The following is a 25,582-nucleotide window of genomic DNA, read 5'->3' as shown; positions in this document are numbered from 1 at the left end:
GAATGAAGAAAAATGAAGAACCTCAGAGAAATGTGAGACACCTTAGTAGTGCACCAACTTACATGTAATGGGAGTATCGGAAGGAGCAGAAAGAATATTTCAAGAAACAATGAGTACTGTATTCCCAAATTTGATCCAAAACATTAATCTACATATTGAGAAGGTCAACAAACTCCAAGTAGGAAAAATGCAAAGAGATTGACACCCAGACACATCATACTCAAAATGTTGAGGCCAAATGTAAAGAGAAAAATCCTGAAATTAGCAAGAGAGAAATGACAAGGGAACTGCAATAAGATTAACAACTGACTTCTCATCAAAAATAATGGAGGGCAGAAGATGGCGTTATAGCATATTCAAAGTGCTTAAAGAAAAACCTGTGAACCAATAATCCAGTATTCAGTAAAATTATCTTTTAAAAGTGAAGGTGAAATAAACATTCCAGATAAATAGAAACTGGGAGAATTTGTTGCTAGCTGACCTGCCTTGCAAGAAATACCGAAGGGAAATGACACCAGACAATAATTTTAGTCCACATGAAAAAACAGAGCCACAGTAGAGGGAATTATGTAGATAATGATAAAAAGTAGAATTACAGTGGCACCTGGGTGGCACAGTTGGTTAATCATCTGACTCTTGGTTTCAGCTCAGGTCGTTATCTCAGGGTAAGCCCCGCATCAGGCTCCATGCTTACCATGGAGTCTGCTTGAGATTCTCTCTCCCTTTCCCTCTGCCCCTCCTACTCATGGTCTCTCTCTAAAATAAATAAATCTTTTTGTAAAAGTAGAATTTCATATTTCTTTTTTTCTTGATAAAAATTAGAATTGCATGAAACAATACCAATAAAATTGTATTGTTGGTTGGTGACATATAGAAATATACCTGTAAAAATATTTGTAAATATAATAAAGTGCAGAAAAGAAGAGTGGGAATTAAGCTAAACTGGAGTATGGAAATCATATCAGATAGTAAATGAACTCCACAGAAAGAAATGAAAAAATACTATAAATATGATGATTAATATAAAAATCTCTGTAACTGTGCTCTCCTTTATTAGTTTTAAATAAGCCATTAAATATAGACATGATTATATAAAGCAAAAAGTATAAACACGCATTGTTTGGTAATACATAGAGACAAATTATGTATAATAGTTATATAAGGGGAGATTATGGATCTGTAGAAGAATAAGGTTTTTATAACCTCTTGGAATTTAGTATAAACCTGAGGTAGATTCTGATGATTTAAGATGCATGTTAGAAACATAGAGCAACCACTGAGGAAATTTTTTTTTTGAAACGGGAGAGAAAGAGAATCCCAAGCAGGCTCCACACCCGGTGCGGAGCTCAACGCGGGGCTCAGTCCCACAACCCTGAGATCATGACCTGAGCCAAAATCAAGAGTCAGACGCTTAACTGACAGAGCCACTCAGGTGCCCCCACTGAGAAAAAAAATGTAAATATAGTTTACAAAAATTTAAAACACAGTTAAAATTGTTCACTAGAAAATACATATGCAACTAATGAATCATTAAACATTAACATCAAAAACTAATGATGTATTATATGATCACTAATTGAATTTAAATTAAAAAAAGAAAATACCTACTTTAGCAAAAGAGGTGGCAAACGAGTAATGGAGGAAAAAGTGGTAATGAGAAATAAAGAAAACAAAAAAAGCAAAATGGAAGAGGTAAAACAATAACATTAAATGACAATAAGTTAAATAAATCAAAAAGTGAGATTATCAGCACAGATAAATAAAACAAGGTATACATATATGCTGTCTACAGGAGACTCACTTTGGATTCTAAGACACAAATAGTTTAAAAGTGAAAGGATGGAAAAAGATATTCTATGCAAACAGCAATCAAAAGAGAGCCTGGATTAGCTCCTTCTAATTTTAATCAAAATAGACATTAAGACAAAACTAGTTTTAGAGATAAAGGACATATTGTTATAATTAAGGATTAATCAAGAAGATAGAACAGGTATAAACATATATGTACCAAAATATAGAAAAGTAGTTCAACAATAATAGTTGGAAGGTTCTATCCATTATATGGAACAACTAGACAGATCAGCAAGGAAATAGAAGAGTTGAATAACAAAACAGCTAGACCTAATAGACATCTTTTTTAAAGTTTTCATTTAAATTGTAGTTAGTTAACATACAGTGTAATACTAGTTTCAGGTGTGATTCACCACTGCCATACAACATCTCATGCTTATCACAACAGGTGCACTCCTTAATCCCCATCATCTATTTTACCCATCCCCACCCACTTACCTCCCCTCTGGTAACCGTCAGCTCCCTCTCCATAGTTAAGAATACTTTTCTTGGTTTAGATGTCTCTCTCTGTTCCCCCTTTGCTCACTTGTATTGTTTCTTAAATTCCACATATGAGTGAAATCATATGGTATCTGTCTTTCTCTGACTGAGTTATACCTCAGCATAATAAAGGCCATCTGTGAAAAACCTACAGCTAATATCATCCTCAATGGGGAACAACTGAGAGCTTTTCCTCTATGGTCAGGAACAAGACAAGGATGTCCACCCTCTCCATTGCTATTTAACATAGCACTGGAAGTCTTAGCCCCAGCAATCAGACAACAACAGACAAAATAAAAGGCATCCAAATCAGACAACAACAAACAAAATAAAAGGCATCCAAATAGACACATGAAAAGAAGTAAAAATTTCACTATTTGCAGATGACATGATTCTATATACAGAAAACCTGAAAGACTCCACCAAAAAAACTGCTAGAACTGAAAAAAAATTCAGTGAAGTTGCAGGATACACAATCAACATATAGAAATCTGTTGAATTTCTATACACCAATAGGCAGCACCAGAAAGAGAAATTAAGAAAACAATCCCATTTACAATTGCACCAAAAATGGTAAGATACCTAGGAATAACCAAAGAGGTGAAAGACCTGTACTCTGAAAACTATAAAACACTGATGAAAGAAATTGAAGCTGACACAAAGAAATGGAAAGACTTTCCATGCTCATGGATTGGAAGAACAAATATTGTTAAAATGCCTAAATTTACACATTTAATGAAATCTCTATCAAAATACCAAAGCATTTTTCACAGAACTAGAACAAGCAATCCTAAAATTTGTATGGAACAACAAAAGACTTGAATAGCCAAAGCAACCTTGAGAAAAAAAAAAAAAAAGCAGAGCTGGAGGCATCACAATTCTGGACTTCAAGTTATATTAGAAAGCTGTAGTGATCAAAACAATATGGTACTGGCACAAAAATGGACACCTAGATCAATAGAACAGAATAGAAAACCCAGAAATGAACCCACAACTATATCGTCAATTAATCACTGACAAAGCAGGAAAAAATATCCAATGGGAAAAAGTCAATCTCTTCAACAAATGGTTTTGGGAAAACTGGAGAGCAACATGCAAAAGAATGAAACTGGACCACCAAACACAAAAATAAATTCAAAATGGAATAAAGACCGAAATGTGAGACCTGAAACCATCAAAATCCTAGAGGAGAACACAGGGAGTAACCTCTTTGGCCTTGGCCATAGAAAGTTCTTACTAGATATGTCTCCTGAGGCCAGGGAAACAAAAGCAAAAATAAACTATTGGGACTAAATCAAAATAAAAAGCTTCTACACAATGAAGAAAACAATCAACAAAACTGAAAGACAACCTGTGGAATAGGAGAAGATATTTGCAAATGAGATATCTGATAGAGGGTTAGTATCCAAAATATAGAAAGAACTTCTAAAACTCCACACCCAAAAACCAAATAATTCAGTTAAAAAATGGGTAGAAGACATGAATAGACATTTTTACAAAGAAGACATCCAGATGGCTTAATGGACACATGAAAAGCTGCTTAACGTCACTGATCAGGGAGGTACAAACCAAAACTACAATGTGATATCACCTCACACTTGTCAGAATAGCTAATAACATTAACAACACAGGAAACAAAACGTGTTGATGAGGATGCAGAGAAAGGGGAACCCTCTTATACTGTTGGTGGGAATGCAAACTGGTACAGCCACCCTGGAAAACAGTATGGAGGTTCCTCAAAAAGTTAAAAATAGAACTACCCTATGACCCAGCAATTGCACTACTAGGTATTTACCCAAAGAATACGAAAGTACTAATTCAAAAGGATACATGCAGCCCTATGTTTATAGCAGCATTATCTACAATAGACAAATTATGGAAAGAGCTCAAGTGTCCATTGATTGAGGAATGGATAAAGAGGTGGTACATATATACAATGGAATATTATTCAGCCATAAAAAAAGAATGTACTCTTGCCATTTGCAACCACATGGATGGAGCTAGAGAGTATCATGGTAGACCTAATAGTGATGACCTAATGTGACGAGCACATCACTCAACAATAGCAGAACACAAAGTCTTCTCAAGAGAACATTAAACATCTTGCAGAGTAGACCATATAATAGGACACAAATTAAGTTTTAATTTTTTTTTTTATTTTACAAATTAAGTTTTTAGTGTTGCAAATTTTACAGTCAAAGTGAAAACTCAACCCACAGAAAGGGAGAGCATGTCTGAAAATCATATCTAATAATGACCTTGTATGCAGAATATATGAAGAACTCTTACAAACAAATAATAAAAAAAATAACCCAATATAAAAATGGGCTAAGCATTTGAATAGATATTTCTTTGAAGAGTATACAAATGAAATATCACTATCCATTAAGGAAATAACAATCAAGACCATAATGAGATAAAACTTGATACAGACTATGAAGGTTAATCATCATCACCACCACCATCATCAATTATCATCGAGTATTGGCAAGAATATTGGAAAACTGGAACCCTCATATACTGCTGATGGGAATGAAAAATGTTGCAGCTGGTTTGGAAAACACTTTGGGAGTTCTTAATAAAACCAAACATGACAGTTCCCTCTTAGGTATATAGGTAGAGACTTATAGCATCTTCTTTCCCAGGTATATATACAAGATGATTGAAAGCATTATATCCACATGAAAACTTGTCAGTGTTTATAACAGCTTTGTTAATATCAGCCAAAAGGTAGAAACAACCCAAATGTCCACCAACTGATGAATAGATGGATGAAAGGTGGTATATCCTTATAATACAATATTACTCATTCATAAAAAGGAATGAAGTATGCTACAACATGGATGAACCTTGAAAGCATCATGCTAAGTGAAGGAAGTCAATCATGATTGGCCATGTATTATATGATTTCATTTATATAAAATGTCCAGAATAGGCCAATTCATTGAGACATAAAGTAAATGAGGTTCACAGGGGCACCATGGAGGGGAGGATGGGAGTTCCTGCTAATGAGTATGGGGTTTTGTTCTGGGGTAATGAAATATTCTGGAATTAGATAGTGGTGCTATTTGCACAACTCTGTAAATATGCTAAAAAACATTAAATTATATATATATATATTATATATATATACTTTATTGTATAATTTAAATGGTGGACTTCATGGATGTAAATTACGTCTCAGTGAAGCTGTTTAAAGATTGTGTTTTGGGGTGCCTGGGTGGCTCAGTCGTTAAGCGTCTGCCCTCGGCTCGGGTCATGATCCCAGGGTCCTGGGATCGAGCCCCACATCGGGCTCCCTGCTCAGCGGGAAGCCTGCTTCTCCCTCTCCCTCTGCCTGCCGCTCCCCCTGCTGTGTTCCCTCTCTCGCTGTGTCTCTCTGTCAAAAAATAAATAAAAAATCTTTAAAAAAAAAAAAAAAGATTGTGTTTTCCCCCACTACCATGTTTTTACATCGCTCTGTATTATTCTCACTTAATTTTTTTTTCAAATTATATTTTAATAGCTGTTTGCCTATGATGGCTTCAAGAAACAGGGTCTGCTGCTTGTTTCTTTCTGTGTCCCTGGAGCATAGAAGAATTCAGTTGCCACCTTTTGAATGGGTGTGAAGGCTTTGATAAAGATAATGAGCTGTAGCAAATACAGAATGTGGCAATTTTGTTACCTATATACAAATCTGTAAGAGACCAGTTCCATGGTTAGAGGAATCATTATAGAAAATGCACTTCTCCCTTAAGCATAAATGAGCTTTGGCATATCTTATATTAAAACTTCTAATTTTGATTTACATTTTTATAAAAGCATGTTTTTTTCCCTTCAAATCCTAAACAATATTCTTGATTTTTTTTTTCAGCTGTAGCCACAACCGTTTGCTTATCTAGGAATAAAAATGGAATTTTAAGATATAATTACATTTGCTTCCAACAGTGGTGTGCAAATGGTATTAGTGTAAAAACATTCAGGATTTCCGAATATCTATGACCAGTTGTGGTGGCCAGAGTTTATTTTAGCCTTGTGTGTGTACAGTGAAAGAATATTCAAATGGATGTAGCTGTTACTTCTTTTTTTTCTTTTTATTTTTTTAAGATGTCATTTATTTGAGAGAGAGGGTGTGTGTGCGAGGGATGGGAGAGGGGCAGAGGAGGAGGGAGAGGAAGAGGGAAAGAATCCCAAGCAGACTCCATGCTGAATGCAGAGCCTGACTCGGGGCTCGATCTCATGACCCTGAGATCATGACCTGAGCCAAAACCAGAGTTGGATGCTTAACTGACTGAGTCACACCGGTGCCCCTAGTTGTTATTCCTTGATGCGTTTCTTTCCAGTTGCAGAACCTTAGGCAAGTTGCGATGTCTCACTGTGCTTTAGTTTCTTCATCTATCATTTCGACCATGCAAGGTTGTGGAGAGGATACATTATGATAATTGATATGAAAGCACCTGAAATATACACTGCACATAGATGATGGTGATGATGACAGTAATAATGATTATGATGGTGGTGGTGTGCTGTAGCATCTTATTTTGTTATTCAATGCATATTACATACCATGTACTTGCAGAACATCTAACATGAATTAGCTCACTTAATCCACATAACAACCAGGTGGGTAGATGTTGTGACTATCTCCATTTTATGGATGGGAACTGTAGTTGCTCAGTAAGTGTGACTATAGGTGTCACGGTGCTGGCATGGGGTGTTAAGTCAATACTAGCTTTCTTCCTTTACATGGGTATTTTTTCTCGTCTCTATCCAAGTCAGTTGTAGATGTCCAGAGACCACTGTTTTGCTTTGTTTTGTTTTTTAATATGCAACACTTCACTAATTTGCATGTCATCCTTGCACAGGGGCCATGCTAATCTTCTCTGTAACATTCCAACTTTAGTATATGTGCTGCTGAAGTGAGCATGAGACCACTCTGTTTTTATATGGGTATAGCATAAGCATCTAGGCAAATTGTGTTTAGGATATTGATTGATTGGTTAGTTGTGTTTAGGACATTTAATGAAAGTGCGGCACAGGGTCCCAGGCAGCCCAGTATTACTTAGCCCCATGAAAGGTCTCCAGACCACTCTAGTCCTCATCAGATAGAATATTGCCCTTTTCAACTTCCAAACTGCAGGAAGCAAGAACCACATTTCAGATCCACTATTTCCTCATTGCCTAAGAAGTATGGAGAAGGAAGGGAAAAATGAAGGGGTGGAAATTGGAGGGGGAGACGAACCATGAGAGACTATGTACTCTGAGAAACAAACTGAGGGTGTTAGAGGGGAGGGGGCTGGGGGGATGCGTGAGCCCGGTGATGGGTACTAAGGAGGGCACGTACTGCATGGAACACTGGGTGTTATATGCAAACAATGAACCACAGAACACTACATCAAAAACTAATGATGTACTGTATGGGGACTAACATAACATGATAGAAAAAAAAAAAAAAAGAAGTATGGAGAAAAAAGTACAGCTTTCCAGAGCTGAGAGGGGAATAAAATTATATCACTGTCCTCTCCTATCTACTTAGAGAGGGCATTGCATTTTCAACTTAGCTGGTTATGCTTCTTGTAGTATGATGTTTCCTTTTTCTCACCCTCAGATGCCAGCTCCCACCTGGCTTTTTGTCATGCCTGTTTGCCCCTGGGAGAAAGCAGCTGAAGCTTGCTTCTCAGGGGAGGTTGAAGGTTAAACTGCTCCCTTTGCCAGGAACACACCAACCTAGTTTTCTGCAAGCTGTGTTCATTTGTTTTCTCATTAGTTCGTTCATTCATTCATTCATTCATTTATACATTCATTCATTTATAGGTTCAGTATATATTTTTTAAAGGTTTATTTATTTTAGAGAGAGTGAACATGTGAGTGGGGGAGGAGCAGAGGGAGAGAATCTTCAAGCAGACTACCCCCTGAACCTGGAGCCCCGTGCCGAGCTCAATCCCATAACCCATGACATCATGACCTGAGCTGAAACCAAGAATTGGCCGCCTAACCCACTGAGCCACAGAGGCACCCCTGGGTTCAGTAAATATTTAACAAACACTACTTAGGAGCCAAGCCATGTGCTAGACACTGGGAGTAGAACAGTAAACAACAACAACAAAAAACTCTGCGACTCTCAAGGAATTGATAAAGATAAACAAGTGAACCCACAACCTGGTTCTGCTTTGAAAGCTAACTGTCTGGTGCTCCTGATCTCACGATCACAGAGAATTTAGCCTACATCTCATCCTCCTTCGGAGATAGGGCATTATTGAACCAAGTACTCAAGAGTCAGTCATTTGGAGACTAAATCATGGAATCCTAGAAAACTAGTACCAGGAGCAAGGCAGCAGAATGGAAGGAGCGTGGAACACATAGTCTGAAGTTACTGTGTCTAGGCCCAGCTGTGTTGCTCACTGGCTTAGCTCCTCTGACTCCTTTTGCTTATCTGGAGAATGGGATTAATGAAAATCTCTATATGGCAGGGTTGTTGGGGAAATTAAATAAGATACTTCTCAGTCAACTGTGTATCTCCTTACCCTGCTGTACTTATCAGTAGCTGAAATTATTTTTTGAGTCTTCATATGCTTTTTTCATGCACCTCCCCCCAAATGGAAGCTTCCTAAAGGCAGTCATTCACTTCGTATGACTTTTTCATCACTGTATCCCTAATCTAATGGTGCCTGGTTTATGGTAGGTCCTGAATACATTCTTATTTTTTTTTAAAGATTTGATTTATTTATTTGAGAGAGAATGAGAGAGAGAGAGAGCACATGAGAGGGGGGAGGGTGAGAGGGAGAAGCAGACTCCCTGCCGAGCAGGGAGCCCGATGCGGGACTCGATCCAGGGACTCCAGGATCATGACCTGAGCCGAAGGCAGTCGCTTAACCAACTGAGCCACCCAGGCACCCTGGTCCTGAATACATTCTTATTGACGGAATGGATGATAATGAATGTGAAGGTATTTTAAAATTTATGAAATGCTGTTCATATAATTGTTGTTAAATTAAACATCTCTAATCCAACACCCTTGTTTTATAGATACCAGAAAGCAGTTTGGTATATTAGAAAGAGTGCCAGATTAGGAATTAAAACCGGAGTTCAAATTACAACCCTGCTACTTTCTAGCTGTACCACTTCAGACAACTTGCTTAACTTAACTCCCCAAACTTTCCCTGACTCATCTGTTTGCCTCATAGAGTGGTTATGCAGATCTCAGGAGATAAAGGTGTATCATTGAGCTTTATGTACTTGATAATGCAGGTTTTATAAGATGAGACAACTGAGGGTCAAGATAAAAGGTGACTGGTCCAAGGTTGGTATGGCAACAAGTTAGTATCACAATTTATGATGGAATCTCAGGCTTCCAACTCCTAGTCTAGTATACCAAAGCAGATTCCAGAGCAGAAACTGTGGAGGAAAGTAAACAGTGGCCAAGGATAAGGGAAAGCAAGCTCTGCCTGACAGCAACTTATCTGTTCATAATAATGGCGAAGGGGAACTAGGAAGGTACTGTGTCAGAGACCACATGATCACTTTGCAGAATGGAAAGAGCTTGTTCATCAAGTTGAACAATTCATCTATGTTTATCTAACAATGACAGTTCCACCAGCTCTTTACCACTTCACTGTCATCTAGTTCAAAAAGATGCCAAGTATGACACATTTTCCTTCTCAGGTTTTATCCTAGATTACATTTTGTTCAACTCTGTGTTTAATTTTACTATAGAAGGAAAGTAAGGCAAGGTAAGAGTATGTCAAGGAGCTGTTCTCCATTTCTGCTGAGGACAGAGGAAAAATACATTTTCAGGGATTTGGGTTAGATATGAGGAAGAATTTGTAGGCAGGAAGTGGGAGATACTATAATCAAATAGATATTGTTAAATATTTCGTATTTTTTAAGAGAGGTTTTCATATATCTGATATAGTTTAGCAGTGTCCTAATTAGAACTCAAAAGTTGTTTAGGATCTATCTTGGCCTTCAAATTGAGATGTTGTTTAAAAGGCAACATGGCTGTTTTCCAACTTTGTTGTGAGGCTTAAGAGTAAATCAAGGAGGAAAGAGAGAGGTGAGTTGAGTGGGAAGTGCTTAGGCAGTATCTGGGCTAGACACTGGAAATTCATCAATGAATGCCACATGATGGATGGGAAACAGACGCACACATAGATTATTTGTGATATAAAACATTACAGGTGCTTCTGAAAGAAGACTGTGCAAGTTGGGAGCATGATCATATTCCATCTAAAGCATAGAGAGTCAAGAAGGGCTTCATGGGGGCGCCTGGGTGGCTCAGTCAGTTGGGTGTCCACCTTCAGCTAGGGTCATGATCTCAGGATCCTGGGATCGGGTCCCGCATCGGGCTCTCTGCTCAGCGGGGAGTCTGCTTCTCCCTCTCTCTCTCTCTCTCTCATAAATAAATTATATCTTTTTTTTTTTTTTTTAAAGGCTTCACGGAGTAGGTGATGGCCTCTTGGGCTGGGACTTGAATTATGAGATAACATGGCAAGGGAGACAAATGGTTGGGAGCACTGCAATGTCATTCCAGTTGGAGGGAATGCCAATGTAAGCAAAGACACAGAGGGGTAAAACAGACTTAAGACAGAAGAACTGAAACAGGGTGTGGTGGTATGGCTTGAAGTTCATATGGGAAAATTTTTTTTTTTTTAAAGATTTTTTTTTTTTATTTATTTGAGAGAGAGAATGAGAGAGAGAGAGCACATGAGAGGGGGGAGGGTCAGAGGGAGAAGCAGACTCCCTGCTGAGCAGGGAGCCCGATGCGGGACTCGATCCCGGGACTCCAGGATCATGACCTGAGCCGAAGGCAGTCGCTTAACCAACTGAGCCACCCAGGCGCCCCCATATGGGAAAATTTGTGGAAGAGATAAGGAGCTAGAAATAGGCCTTGAATGCCAAGCTAATGCTTTGAATTTGTATCCTGTAGGCCAAGTTATTTTTAGTGTCTGCCTAAGATCACTTAAGCATTTCATAAAATTACAGATACTCAGGTTTCACCTGTAGCTTCAGATTCAGACAACTCTGGGCTAAGTTGGGGTGGGATCAGAGCTCTGTAGCTCTTCCGGGGATTCTGATGCATCAGTGAATTAGGCCACTGCTGTAGACCATAGGGAATTATTAAAAAGTCTTAAGGAGGAGAGTTACAGAAGCAAATGTTTTAGATAGAATTCCTCTGGGGTCCTATGTAATTTATGGATTGGAGAGGATCAGACAGAAAGCAGAAAGACTTCAATAAGAGAGTTGCAGGTATTTTGAAGGTAAGGTTGTGTGGGGGGAAGGGTGGGTGTTATTTAGGCAGTAAATTAAAAGATAGTAGTCACTGATTGGGTGGTGATGGTAGGTGAAACACATTGAGGACGTATATTATTACATTATATCCAGACTAACCCATGGTTCTATATATATATATATATATATATGTATATGTATATGTATATATATATATCCCAGTCTCTTTCTGTCTCTGTCTCTGTCTCTCTCTCTCTCTATATATATATATGCGGTGAGAAGGGCAGAGAAGGAGGGAGACAAGCAGACTCCCCACTGAGTGGGGATTCCCAACACAGGAATCAATCCCAGGACCCCAAGATCATGACCTGAGTCAAAACAAAGAGTCAGACGCTTAACCGACTAAGCCACCCAGGCGCCCCCCATAGGTTGACTCTTGCATATTCTAGGCCCTGGGAAAAGTTAGTCTACAGAATATGACTAAAAACATTGCTCTACAGAACTCTGGCATAGAGGTTATAACACCTGGCTTCTAGTCTCAGGCCTATCTCTGGGAAACTGTTTCTTCTAGTCAATTCTCTGTCATTTTCTGGGCCCCAAATTTTCCCCTGAACAGTAAGAGAGACTAAATCAGTGGTTTGAATCCCTGATTTGACATTAATATCAATAACATCAACTTTTTAAAAAATAGGATGCCTGGACCCCACCTAAATTCAATTAAATCAGAATTGGGGGGTGGAAAGCTCCCCTAGCGATTTTGCCATGCACCCAAGGGTGAAAAACACTGGGCTAGATGATCTCTGAGAACCATCCAGCCCTGACAGTCAATGACAGTGCTATGCCATATATGCATGGTAGACAAAGCATAGGTTTTGGAATTAGCCAGACATGCATTCAAATCCTTGCTGTTCTACTTTAATTAGCTCTGTGATCTTGAAAAAATTAATCAATGGCTCTGTACTTCTGGCTCCTCATTGTAAAATGGAGATAGTCTGTGTATCCTGTAGTAGTAGTTGTGAGGATGAAGCATCTTTGACAGTGCTTAATACATAGTAAGCCCTCAATCTCTAGTATCAGAAGTTCAAGTGGAGGATGTGAAGAAAATATTGGTCCGGTAAGATTTAATGTAAATTAAAAACAAGTTGTTTTCTCATTTCCTGTTTTTTTGGTAATGGATTCCAGAAACAAAGAATGTGGAAACATCTCTCAGCCCTCAGATTTGATGACATTGCAGAAAGGAATCTGGCTAGTTATTCCGTGGCTGATTGGCTGAGATGGCTAGGAAGCCATTGGAAAGATTTTGGCTCATGGAATACAGCAGATGTGGCTTGGGAGATGTAAAGGCATGACTGTAATAAGGATTAATCTGTTCAGCCCCATTTCTGAAAGTGATTTCAGAAGAAAAGGACAGCTTGGTCATTTTGGTGAGGCACACTGATAAAACAGTCTTACTGCCACCCTTCCAGCTGTCTTGGCATGTCTGTCAGTTGATATAAACTACAGGAAAATGTAAATCACCAGTAAGCCTACAACTACTGGATACATAGTGATAAGTAATTGTTCTATTCATACATGTCTCTGCATGTCAGGTCTGTGGCTTGAGTACACTTTAGAACCATGGGCATCCTCATCCAATCTATTCCAGAGTAAATGTTTGACAAGTATGTAAAACATCTAGCTAGATTGGTAAGAGGATTTTAGTACCTGGTACTTTTAGGACCCCCAGGCAAAACACACAATTTTCTTTTCCTGTAGTAATCAGTATCTTGGCCCCTTTTATAGTATTTTTTTCTTATAGATTGGATTAACCATTTGTGCACTCATATTAGCCCAAAACGAACCCATGAAAACTCCTTTGCAAACGGGGGCTGTGTCTTTCTCATCTTTACATACCCATCATTTAGCAGAGCTCCCCCTTCATAATGTATGAATGATATGAATTTTGAATGGATGAATGAATGGTATGAGTGATGTCTCTTCTTCCTCCCTTCATGACACACAATGAGGATTAGTGTGTGTGTGTATGTGTTGGGGGAAGGAGTGATTTTTGTAGCTTGTGAACTATAACCTGGCTTGGAATATAAGGAAGGCTTAAACAATGGTAGAGTGAAGACTGCCATAAAGCTACCTTTTCATAAAAGCAACAAACATACTAGCAAAAATTGTGAAAACCAATTTCTCCAGAACTCTGGAAAGGAAACAAAGTCTAGCAACAATCTGAAGTGCTCTTATTCAAGAAAAATGACTATATGTTCTCTGATCACATGAAAGTAATTAGAAATCAATAGCAGAAGGAAATATGTGAAGTTCACAAATGTGTAGTATTAAATAACACACTCCTAAATAAGCAGTGGATCAAAGAAATCAAAGGAGAAATGAGAAAATTCCTGAATAACAGCAAAAATGTAATGTATCAAAACCTATGAGATACAGATAAGCTAAAGCAGTACTTAAAGGGAAATTTATAGCTATAAATGCCTAATGCTGTAGTCTGAATGTGTTTCCCTTGCAAATTCATATGTTGAGATCTTAATGCCTAATGTGATGGTATTAGGAAGTGAGGCCTTTAGGAGGTACTTAGATCATGAAGTGCACCCTCATGAATGTGATTAGTGCTTTTATAAAAGAAAGTGATTAGAGTTTGCTTGCCTTTCTACCCTGTGAGAATACAAGGAGAAGTCTGCATATTGGAAGAGGGCCCTCACACAACAATGCTGGCAACCTGATCGCAGACTTCCTGCCTCTAGAACCATGAGAAATAAATTTCTGTTGTTTATAGGCCACCCAGTCTGTGGTATTTTATTGTACTAGCCAGAACAGATTAATACACCTATATTAATGAAGAAGAAAAATCTCACATCAGTAATTTCACTGTTCACGTTAAGAAACTAGAAAAAAGCAAAATAAAAACAAAAATACAGGAAGAAATATTAATAAAGATTAGAGGGGAGATAAATTAGATAAAAGATAGGAAGAATCAATAGAATCAATGAAATCAAAAGTTACTTTGAAAAGATCAAAATTGACAAACCATTAGATTGAGAAAAAAAGAAGACTCACATAAAATCAGCAATGCAAGTGAGGATATCACTACCTATCTTAAAACAATAAAACAGGATTAAAGGGCTTCTAGAGTTAAGATGGCAGAGTAGTAGGGGGACCCTGAACATACCTGGTCCTTTGAATACAGCTAGATCAACATTCAGCTATTTTGAACAACTAGGAAGATGATCTGAGGATTAAGGAAAGGGTCTGCAAATTGGAGTGAGAGAACATGGCAGATGCAAGGCTTATCTTACAAACAAATCAAAGCACACCTACTTAAAGGTCCAAACACTCCCCACTACAAGCAAGGAAGAACTCTGTAGAGGAAAGGCCAGTGGGAAAGAGCGACCAAAACACAATAGCAGAGTGTACACAGCATACACCAGAATCAGTTCTTGAAGTTTTGGTTGTTGTTGTAGTTGTTGTAATTATTGTAGTTGTTGTTGTTGTTACTGCTGCTTTTGCTGGGTTTTTTTTTCTTTCATCCTTCCTTACTGGAAATAATGACTAGAAGGAGAAACTCTCCCCAAAAGAAAGAATACACACCACCAGGGATATAATCACTACAGAAGTAAGTAAAATGTCTGAACTAGAACTTAAAATGATTATAAAGATACCAGCTAGGCTTGAAAAAAAGCATAGAAGAGGGGCGCCTGGGTGGCTCAGTCATTAAGTTTCTGCCTTCAGCTCAGGTCAAGATCCCGGAGTCCTGGGATCGAGCCCCGCATCGGGCTCCCTGCTCAGCGGGAAGCCTGCTTCTCCCTCTCTCACTCCCCCTGCTTGTGTTCCTTCTCTCACTGTGTCTCTCTCTATCAAATAAATAAAATCTTTAAAAAAAAAAAAGCATAGAAGACATGAGAGAATCCCTTACTATAGAAATAGAAGAACTAAAATCTAATCAGGCCAAAATTAAAAATGCTATTACTGAGATGCAGTCAAAAATGGAGGCTTTAACAGTGAGGATAAATCAGGCAGAAGAGAGAGTCAGTGATACAGAAGACAAAATGATGGAGAATAAGGAAGCTGAAAAAAAGAGAAAAAGGCAACTATTGAATCACGACAGGAGACTTTGAGAAATCAGCAATTCAATAAAGTGAAATAATATCCAAATAATAGCTGTCCTAGGAGATGAAGAGTGGAAGAAAGGGACAGAAGGTTTATTTGAACAAATTATACCTGAGAACTTCCTTAATCTGGGGAAGGAAACCGGCATGAAGTCCAGGAGGCAAAAAGAACCCCCCTCAAAATCAATAAAAATAGGTCAATACCTTGACATATAATAGTGAAACTTGTAAATTTCAAAAATAAAGAGAAAATCTTGAAAGCAGCTTGGGACAAGAGGTTTTTAACCTACAAAGGTAGACACATAAGGCTAGCAGCAGAAATGTCCACAGAGACCTGGCAGGCCAGAAAGGACTGGCATGATATATTCAATGTGAGAAATGGGAAAAATATGCAACCAAGAATACTGTATCCAGCAAGGCTGTAATTCAGAATAGAAAGAGAGATAATTTCCAAGACAAAACTAAAGGAATTTGTGAACACTAAACCAGCCCTGCAAGAAATATTAAAGAGGATCCTTTGAATGAAGAGAGAGGCCAAAAGTAACAAAGACCAGAAAGGAACAGAGACAATCTATAGGAACAGTGACTTTACAGGTAATACAATGGCACTAATTTCATATCCTTTAATAATTACTCTGAATGTAAATAGACTAAATGCTCTAATCAAAAGACATAGGGTATCAGATTGGATAAAAAAAAAAAGACTCATTCATATTCTGCTTACAAGAGACTCATTTTAGACCAAAAGACACCACAAGATTGAAAGTGAGGGAGTGGAGAACCATTTATCATGCCAATGGACATCAAAAAAAAGCTGGAGTAGCCATCCTTATATCAGACAAACTAGATTTTAAAACAAATATCTTAATAAGAGATGAAGAAGGATACTATATCATAATAAAAGGGTCTATCCAACAAGAAGATCTAACAATTGTAAATATTTATGCTCCTAACTTGGGAGCAGCCAAATATATAAACCAATTAATAACAAACATAAAGAAACTCATTGATAATAATACAATAATAGTAGATGACATTAACATCCCACTCACAGCAATGGACAGATCATCGAAGCAGATCAAGAAGGAAACGAGGGCTTTGAATGACACACTGGATCAGATGGAATTCATAGATATATTCAGAGTATTTTATCCTAAAGCAGTAGAATACTCCTTATTCTTGAGTGCACATGGAAGATTCTCCAGAACAGATCATACACTGGGTCACAAATCAGGTCTCAACCAGTACAAAAATACTGATATTATTCCATGCATATTTTCAGATCACGGTGCTTTTTTAAAAAAGATTTTATTTATGTATTTGAGAGGGAGAGAGAGAGAGCAAGAGTGGGGGAGGAGGGGCAGAGGCAGAGGGAAAAGCAGACTCCCCACTGAGCAGGGAACCCAACTTGTGGCTCTATCCGAGGACCCTGAGATCATGACCTGAGCCGAAGGCAGATGCTTAACTGACTGAGCCACCCAGGCACCCCAGACCACAATGTTTTAAAACGTAAAGTCAACTACAAGAAAAAAATTGGAAGGAACACAAATACATGGAGGTTAAAGCGCATCCTATTAAAGAATGAATGGTTCAACCAGGAAATTAAAAAGAATTAAAAAAAATACATGTAAGCTAATGAAAATAAAAACACAATATTTCAGAATCTTTGGGATGCAGCAAAGGTGGTCCTAAGACAGAAGTATAGGGCAGTACAAGTCTTTCTCAAGAAACAAGAAGTCTCAAATATACAACCTAACCTTACACCTAAAGGAGCTGGTAAAAGAACAGCAAATAAATAAATAAATAAATAAACAAATAAATAAACCTAAATCTAGCAGGAGAAGAGAAATAATAAAGATAAGAGCAGAAACAAAACAAAACAAAACAAACCAGTAGGGCAGAACAATGAACTAGGAGCTTGTTCATTTAAAAGAATTAATAAGATTGATAAACCCCTAGCCACACATACCAAAAAGAGAAAGGACCCAAATAAATAAAATCAGGAATGAAAGAGGAGAGATCACAACCATCCCTGAAGAAATAAAAACAATTATAAGACAATATTATGAGCACTTACATGCCAACAAATTTAGCAGTCTGGAAGACATGGATGCATTCCTAGAAACATATAAACTACCAAAACTGAAACAGGAAGAAATAGAAAATCTGAACAGGCCCATAACCAGCAAAGAAATTGAATCAGTAATCAAAAATCTCCCAACAAAGAGTCCAGGGCTATATGGCCTCCCAGCAGAATTCTTCCAAACATTTAAAAAAGAATTATTACCTATTGTTCTGAAACTGTTCCCAAAAATAGAAATGGAAGGAAAACTTCAGACTCATTCTATGAGGCCAGCATTACCTTGATCCCAAAACCAGGCAAAGACCCCACCAAAAAGGAGAATTACAGACCAATATCCCTGATGAACATGCATCCAGAAATTCTCACCAAGATACTAGCTAATAAGAGCCAACAGTACATCAAAAGGGTTATTCACTATGACCAAGTGGGATTTCTTCCTGGGCTGTAAGGGTGGTTCAGTATCTGCAAACCAATCAATGTGATACACCACATTAATAAAAGAAAGGACAAGAACCATTATGATCCTCTCAGTAGAAGCAGAAAGAGCACTCGACAAAATACTGCATCTTTTCTTGATAAAAACTCTGCAGTGTAGGGATAGAGGGAACATACCTCAATATCATGAAAACCATATAAGAAAAACCCACAGTGAATATCATCCTCTACAGGTAAAAACTGAGAACTTTCCCCTAATGTCAAGAACACGTCAGGGATGTCCATTCACACCACTTTTGTTCAACAAAGTGCTGGAAATCATAGCCTCTGCAATCAGACAACAAAAAGAAATAAAAGGCATCCACATTGGAAAAGAAGTCAAACTCTCACTCTTTGCAGATAACATGATACTCAATGTAGAAAACCCAAAAGACTCCACCACAAAATTGCTAGAACTGGTAGAGGAATTCAGCAAAGTCACAGGATATAAAATCAATGCACAGAAATCAGGTGAATTTCTATACACTAACAATGAGGCAGAATAAAGAGAAATCAAGAAATCCATCCCATTTACAATTGCACCAAATACCAGAAGATACCTAGGAATAAACCTAATTAAAGAGGTGTAATATCTGTACTCTGAAAACTATAGAACACTTATGAAAGAAATTGAGGAAGACACAAAGAAATGGAGAAAACATTCCATGCTCATGGATTGGAAGAACAAATATTATTAAAATGTCTATGCTACCCAAAGCTATCTACACATTCAATGCAATCCCTATCAATATACCATCAACATTTTTCACAGAGCTAGAACAAACAATCCTAAAATGTGTATGGCACCAGAAAAGACCAAAGGAATGTTGGAAAAGAAAACCAAAGCTGGAGGCATCACAATTCTGGACTTCAAGCCATATTACAAAACTGTAATCATCAAGACAGTATGGTACTGGGAAAATAGCAGACACATAGATCAAAGGAACAGAATAGAGAACACAGAAATGGACCTACAACTATATGGTACCCTAATCTTCAACATAGCAGGAAAGAATATCTAGTGGAAAAAAGACAGTCTCTTCAGCAAATGGTGTTGGGAAAATTGGATAGTCACATGTAGAAGAATGAAACTGGACCCCTTTCTTACACCATACACAAAAATAAACTTAAAACGAATAAAAGACTTAAATGTGAGGCAAGAATCCATTAAACTCTTGGAGGAGAACACAGGCAGAAACCTCTTTGACCTCAGCCACAGCAAATTCTTGCTAGACATGTCTCCAGAAGCAAGAGAAATAAAAGCAAAAATGAACTATTGGGACTTCATCAAAATAAACAAAAAAAAATCACAGCAAAGGAAACAGTCAACAAAACTAAAAGGCAACCTATGGAATGGGAGAAGATATTTGCAAATGTCTATCAAATAAAGGGTTAGTATCCAAAATCTGTAAAACACTTATCAAACTCAACACCCCCAAAAAACAAAACATCTGGTCAAGAAATGTGCAGAAGACATGAACAGAAGACATGAACAGACATTTCTTCAAAGAAGACATACAGACGGTCAACAGACACATGAAAAATGCTCCATATCACTTAGCATCAGGGAAATACAAATCAAAACCACAGTGAGATACCACCTCACACCAGTCAGAATGGCTAAAGAAATTTTGGTATATATATATACAATGGAATATTATGCAGCCATCAAAAGAATGATATTTTGCTGTTTGCAACGACGTGGATTGAACTAGATGGTATTATGCATACAAAATAAGTCAGAGAAAGACAAATACCATATGATTTCACTCATATGTGGAATTAAAGAGACAAAATAGTTGAACATTGGGGAAGGGAAGGAAAAATAAAATAAGAGGAAAACAGAGAGGGAGGCAAACCATAAGAGACTCTTAACTATAGGGAACCAACTGAGGATTGCTGGAGGAGAGGTGGGGGGGATGGCATAACTGGGTGATGGGCATTAAGGAGGGCACTTGATGTAATGACCAGTGATTGTCGTATGCAACTGATGAATCACTGAATTCCACCTCTGAAACTAATAATACAGTAATATGTTTCAGAGGTAGAATTCAGCTGAAACTAATAATATGGTAGTACATTCACGTGTTGTAATGAGCACAAGGTGTTATATGCAAATAATGAATCATTGAACACTACATCAAAAACTAATGATGTACTGAATGGTGACTAACAACATAATAAAAAAATACAGTAATATGTTAATTAAATTTAATTTAAATTAAAAAATTTTAAAAAAGGATTAAAGGGGAACACTATGAACAATGTATGACAACCGATTACATATCCTAGATGAAATGGGAAATAGTCAAGAAGACACAAACTATGTAAACTAACTTAAGAAATAGAAATTCTGAATATTTCTTTAACAAGTAAAGAGAGTATAATATTACTTCATTATGTTAGTAATATAATAAAGAAGTTCCTGTACCATCTGCCACTGTACAATGTTATTACAATATCATTGACTATATTCCTTATGCTGTACCTTTTTTTCCGGTGACTTATTCATTCCCTAACTGAAAGCCGGTGTGTGGGTAGCTACATTTGTGGGGAGCATAGCATAATGTATAAACTTGTAGAATCATTATGTTGGACACCTAAAGTGAATGTAACATTGTGTGTCAACTATAGTCAAAAAAATTGAAAAACAAAATGAACAAACAAAACCACAGTGTCAGAGAGAGCCAGTACAGTATGAATAGCTCAGACTTTGGAGGGAGGATACCAGGACACTCTGTACCTCCACCTTTATCCTTGGAATGGAAATAATTATACTATCTGCTTCTACCAGGGCACCAGAACTTATACAGATAAATAAACATTGCCTTTCAAATTCAAAAAAAGAAAAAGAAAGAAAGAGAATGAACTTACCACAAAGGGAAGCCCAGATCTAGTTGTCTTCACTGGTGAATTCCATCAAACATTTACAGAACAATTAGTATCAATCCTTTACAAATTCTTCCAAAAAATAGAAGAGGTGGAAATGCTTCCCAACTAATTCTGTGGGTCCAGTGTTACCCAATAACAAAACCAAAGATATCACACAAAAAGAACACTACAGACCAATATCACTTTTGAATATTAATAAGAAAAAATTTCAATGAAATACCAAACCAAATCCAGCAACAAATAGAAAGGATTATAATTACCAAGATGGATTTATCTCAATAATATAAAATTGGGATTTATCTCAAGAAGGTAAGATTGGTTTAACTGCTGAAAATCAGTTATTTAATATATTATACTGTATTTAAGAGAATAAAGGTCCCGTGATCATCTCAATAGATATAGAAAAAAATTGGCAAAAAATTTAATATTCTTTCACAATTAGAATAACAGGAATAGGAGGGAACATACTCAAACTGAAAATGGATACCTATGAAGAAACCACAACTAACATCATACTTGAGTGAAAGACTGAAAACTTTCCCAGTAAGATTGGGAACAAGACAAGGATGTCTGCTCTCACCATTTCTGTGCACCATTGTACTGGAGGTTTTATCCAGGGCAATTGGACAAAAAAAAAAAAGAACGAAAAGGCATCTATACTGGAAAGGAAGAAATAAAGATATCTTTATTCACAGATGATATAATCTTGTATATTGAAAATCCTAAAGAATCCATAATAAACTATCAGAACTAATAAATTAATTCAGCAAAGTTGCAGAATATGAGATTAATGTGCTGAAATCAATTGTATTTCTATATATTAGCAAGGAATAATTTAAAAGTGATAGAACACAGTTCATTCATAATATCAAATATAATAAAATACCAGTAGATTTTGCAAAAAAAGTGTAAGACTTATACAGTTAAACCTATGAAACACTGTGGAATAATAAGATATAAATAAATGGAAAATCATTTCCATTTTCATTGATCATAAGCTTTTATATTGTTAAGATGACAATATTCCCCATAGATTCAAGGCAGTCCCTCTCAAAATTCCAGATTGCTTCTTAGCAGAAATTGAAATGTTGACTGTAAAATTCATATTGAAAAAACCTGGAATAGCCAAAACACATGAAAGGATGCTTAACATCACTAATCATCAGGGAAATGCAATTGAAAACCATAATGAGATGTCACCTCACATCTGTCAGAATGGCTAAAATAAAAAACACAAGAAACTACAAGTGTTGGCAAGGATGTGGAGAAAAAGGAACCTTCGTGAACTGTTGGTAAGAATGCAAACTGGTACAGCCACTCTGAAAAACAGTATGGAGGTTCCTCAGAAAGTTAAAAATAGAACTACCCTACCATCCAGCAATTGCACTATTGGGTATTTGCCCAAAGAATAAAAAAAACAATTAATTCAAAGGGATACATGTACCCCTATGTTTATTGAAGCATTATTTACAATAGCCAAACTATGGAAAGAGCCCAACTGTCCATCCACAGATGAATAGATAAAGAAGATGTGGTAGATATCTATCTATCTATCTATCACTCAGCCATAAAAAAGACTGAAATCTTTCCATTTGCAACAACATGGATGGAGCTAGAGAGTATTATGCTAAGTGAAATAAGTCAGAAAAAGACAAATAGCATATGATTTCACTCATATGTGGAATTTAAGAAACAAAACAAATGAACAAAGAAAAAAGAGAAACAAAAAAAATGGACTATTAACTATAGAGAATATATGTGGCTACCAGAGAGAAGGTGGGTGGGGGGATGGGTGAAATAGGTGAAAGGGATTAAGAGTACACTTATTGTGATGAGCACTGGGTGATGTATAGAATTGTTGAATTACTGTATTGTACACCTGAAACTAATATAACACTGTATGTTAATTATACTGGAATTTTAAAAATAAATAACAAAGAAACAAAAAAACAAAAAAGTCTTGAGATAGAAGAACAAAGTTGGAGGATTCACACTTCCTGATTCCAAACCTTACTAAAAGTTACAGCAATCAGGACTGTGTGGTACTGACCTAAGTGTGATACATAGACCAATGAAATACAGTTGAGAGGCCCCAAATAAACACTTACATTATGGTTAACTGATTTTCAACAATGATGCCATGATCATTCATTGGGAGAAAGAATAGTTTTTTCAACAAATAGGACAACTGGATATTCACATGCAAAGAAATGAATTTGGACCACTTCTTTTGTTTGTTTGTTTCAAGTTTTTATTTAAATTCCAGTTAGTTAACATGCAGTTTAATATTGGTTTCAGGAGTAGAATTTAGTGATTCATCACTTACATATAACACCCAGTGCTCATCACAACATATACCCTCCTTAATACCCATCACCCATTTAGCCCATCCCCCACCCACCTCCCATCCAGCAACCCTCAGTTTGTTCTCTATAGTTAAGAGTCTCTTATGGTTTGCCTCCTTCTCTTTTTCCTTCCTTCCCCTATGTTCATCTGTTTTGTTTCGTAAATACCACACATGAGTGAAATCATATGCTACCACTTCTTTATACCATGCACAGAAATTATCTCAATATATCATAGCCCTAAATGCTGGAGCCAAGACATTACACCTCAAAGAAAATATAGGCATAAATCTTTGTGGCCTTATGTTAGGCTGGAGTTTCTTAGCTTGTGACACCAAAGGCACAGCAACAGCAGAAAAAAAATTGTTAAATCAGACTTAATCAAATTTTAAAACATTTGTGCTGCAAGTGATACCATCAAGAAAGTAAAACTTCAACCCACAGAGTGAGAAAAAACATTTGCAAGTCATATATCTGATAAGCGTATTGAATCTAGAATATATAAAGAACTTTTTTTTACAATTCAATGATAAAAAAGCAAATAACCCAATTCTAAAACATGCAAAAATTTTGAGTAGACATTTCTCCAAAGAGGATATACAAATGAAAAATGCTCAACACCATTACTCATTAGAGACATGCAAATCAAGACCGAAATATGGTATCACTTCACACCCACTAAGATGACTAGTAAAAAAGACAAATAGCTTGGATGTGGAGAAATTAGAGCCATTATTATAAAACTGGTGGAAAAATGTGAAATGGTGCAGCCACTTTGGAAACTAGCCTGGAAGTTTCTGGAAGTGTTACCACTTGACCTCATATATATATATATATATATATATATATATATATATATACACATATACATACATATATATATGCATATATATGAATTGTATATCAATATTCATTGCAGCATTATTCATAATAGCCAGAATGAAAGCAACTCAAATGTCCCCCAAATGATGAATGGATAAACAAAATGTGGTATATCCATGCAATGGAATATTACACAGAAATAAATAAAGCAATGATACATGCTACAATGTGGATGAATCTTAAAAACATGCTACACGTGTTGTGATGAGCACTGGGTGTTATACACAACAATGAATCGTTGAACACTACATCAAAAACTAATGATGTACTATTTGTTGGCTAATTGAAAATAATAAAAAAAATTATGCTGAATGAAAGAAGCAAGTCACAAAAGATTGTATTGTATAACTCCATTTATATTAAAAGCCCATAAAGGGCAAATCATTAGAGACAAAGTAAATTAGGGTCTGAGAGAAGGAAGGAATGGGGGATGACTGCTAATGAGTATGGAGTTTCTTTTTGGGGTGATGAAAATATTATAACATTAGTTTGTGGTAATAGATGTGAATATGCCAAAATAGGTGAATTTTATGGTATGTGAATTATATATCAATAAACTTATTAAAAACCTAACTAAATTAAACCTAGGTTATAATGTAAGTATCCTATGACCTTGACGATTTAGGATAGTAGGAGAATATGGATTTGGGCAGAAATAATCCCAGGTATGAATTCTGGCTTTGCCACTTACTAGCCGTATGAACTCAGAAGTTATTTACCTTATCTAAGTTCCAGTTTGCATTATCTTCAAAAAGTAATGATACCTACCTCACAGCTGGCTTTTTAGAACCCAGTTCTTCTCCCATGTCTCCTTCCTACCACTTTCCTGTGAGATTATTATAATAATGGCCATTTGCTAAGCACTGTGCCAGCAACAATGTGGACTGCTTAACCTCCAAAATCTCATTGAATCCTCATAGCAGTCTTGTGAGTTCTGTATTTCTATATCCATTTTACACATGAAGAAGTTGAAGCCAAATGACTTGTTCAAGGTCATTCTGTTAGAAAGTGGCAAAGATGGGCATGAAAAACAGATCTTCTATCTATGTATCTTTCCACTTCAACAAGACATTACTAAAGAGAATTGGAGAGCTGTGAAGTAAAATCATGTAACTTATTTTTATTTAAATTTTTTTTATTCTTATGTTAATCCCCATACATTACATCATTAGTTTTAGATATAGTGTTCCATGATTCATTGTGCATAACACCCAGTGCTCCATGCAGAATGTGCCCTCCTCAATACCTATCACCAGGCT

The 25,582-nt window shown here is 36.7% G+C and overlaps 1 protein-coding gene and 1 non-coding gene across 2 annotated transcripts in view; one reads left to right on the top strand and one right to left on the bottom strand.

Moving 5' to 3' along the window:
• AR (androgen receptor) overlaps positions 1 to 25,582 on the top strand; it is a 184,303-nt gene that overhangs the window by 77,184 nt on the left and 81,537 nt on the right. The gene's annotated exons all lie outside the window — the stretch shown is intronic.
• Positions 7,131 to 7,237, bottom strand: LOC115941581 (U6 spliceosomal RNA). Its single transcript, XR_004076316.1, has one exon. It is a non-coding gene; the product is annotated as a U6 spliceosomal RNA (small nuclear RNA).

Source organism: Leptonychotes weddellii, chromosome X (assembly GCF_054177405.1).
Source record: "Leptonychotes weddellii isolate Sample4059 chromosome X, ASM5417740v2, whole genome shotgun sequence".
NCBI lineage: Eukaryota > Metazoa > Chordata > Mammalia > Carnivora > Phocidae > Leptonychotes > Leptonychotes weddellii.
The sequence above is the reverse complement of the archived record's forward strand: the minus strand, read 5'-3'. Positions and strand labels throughout refer to the sequence as shown.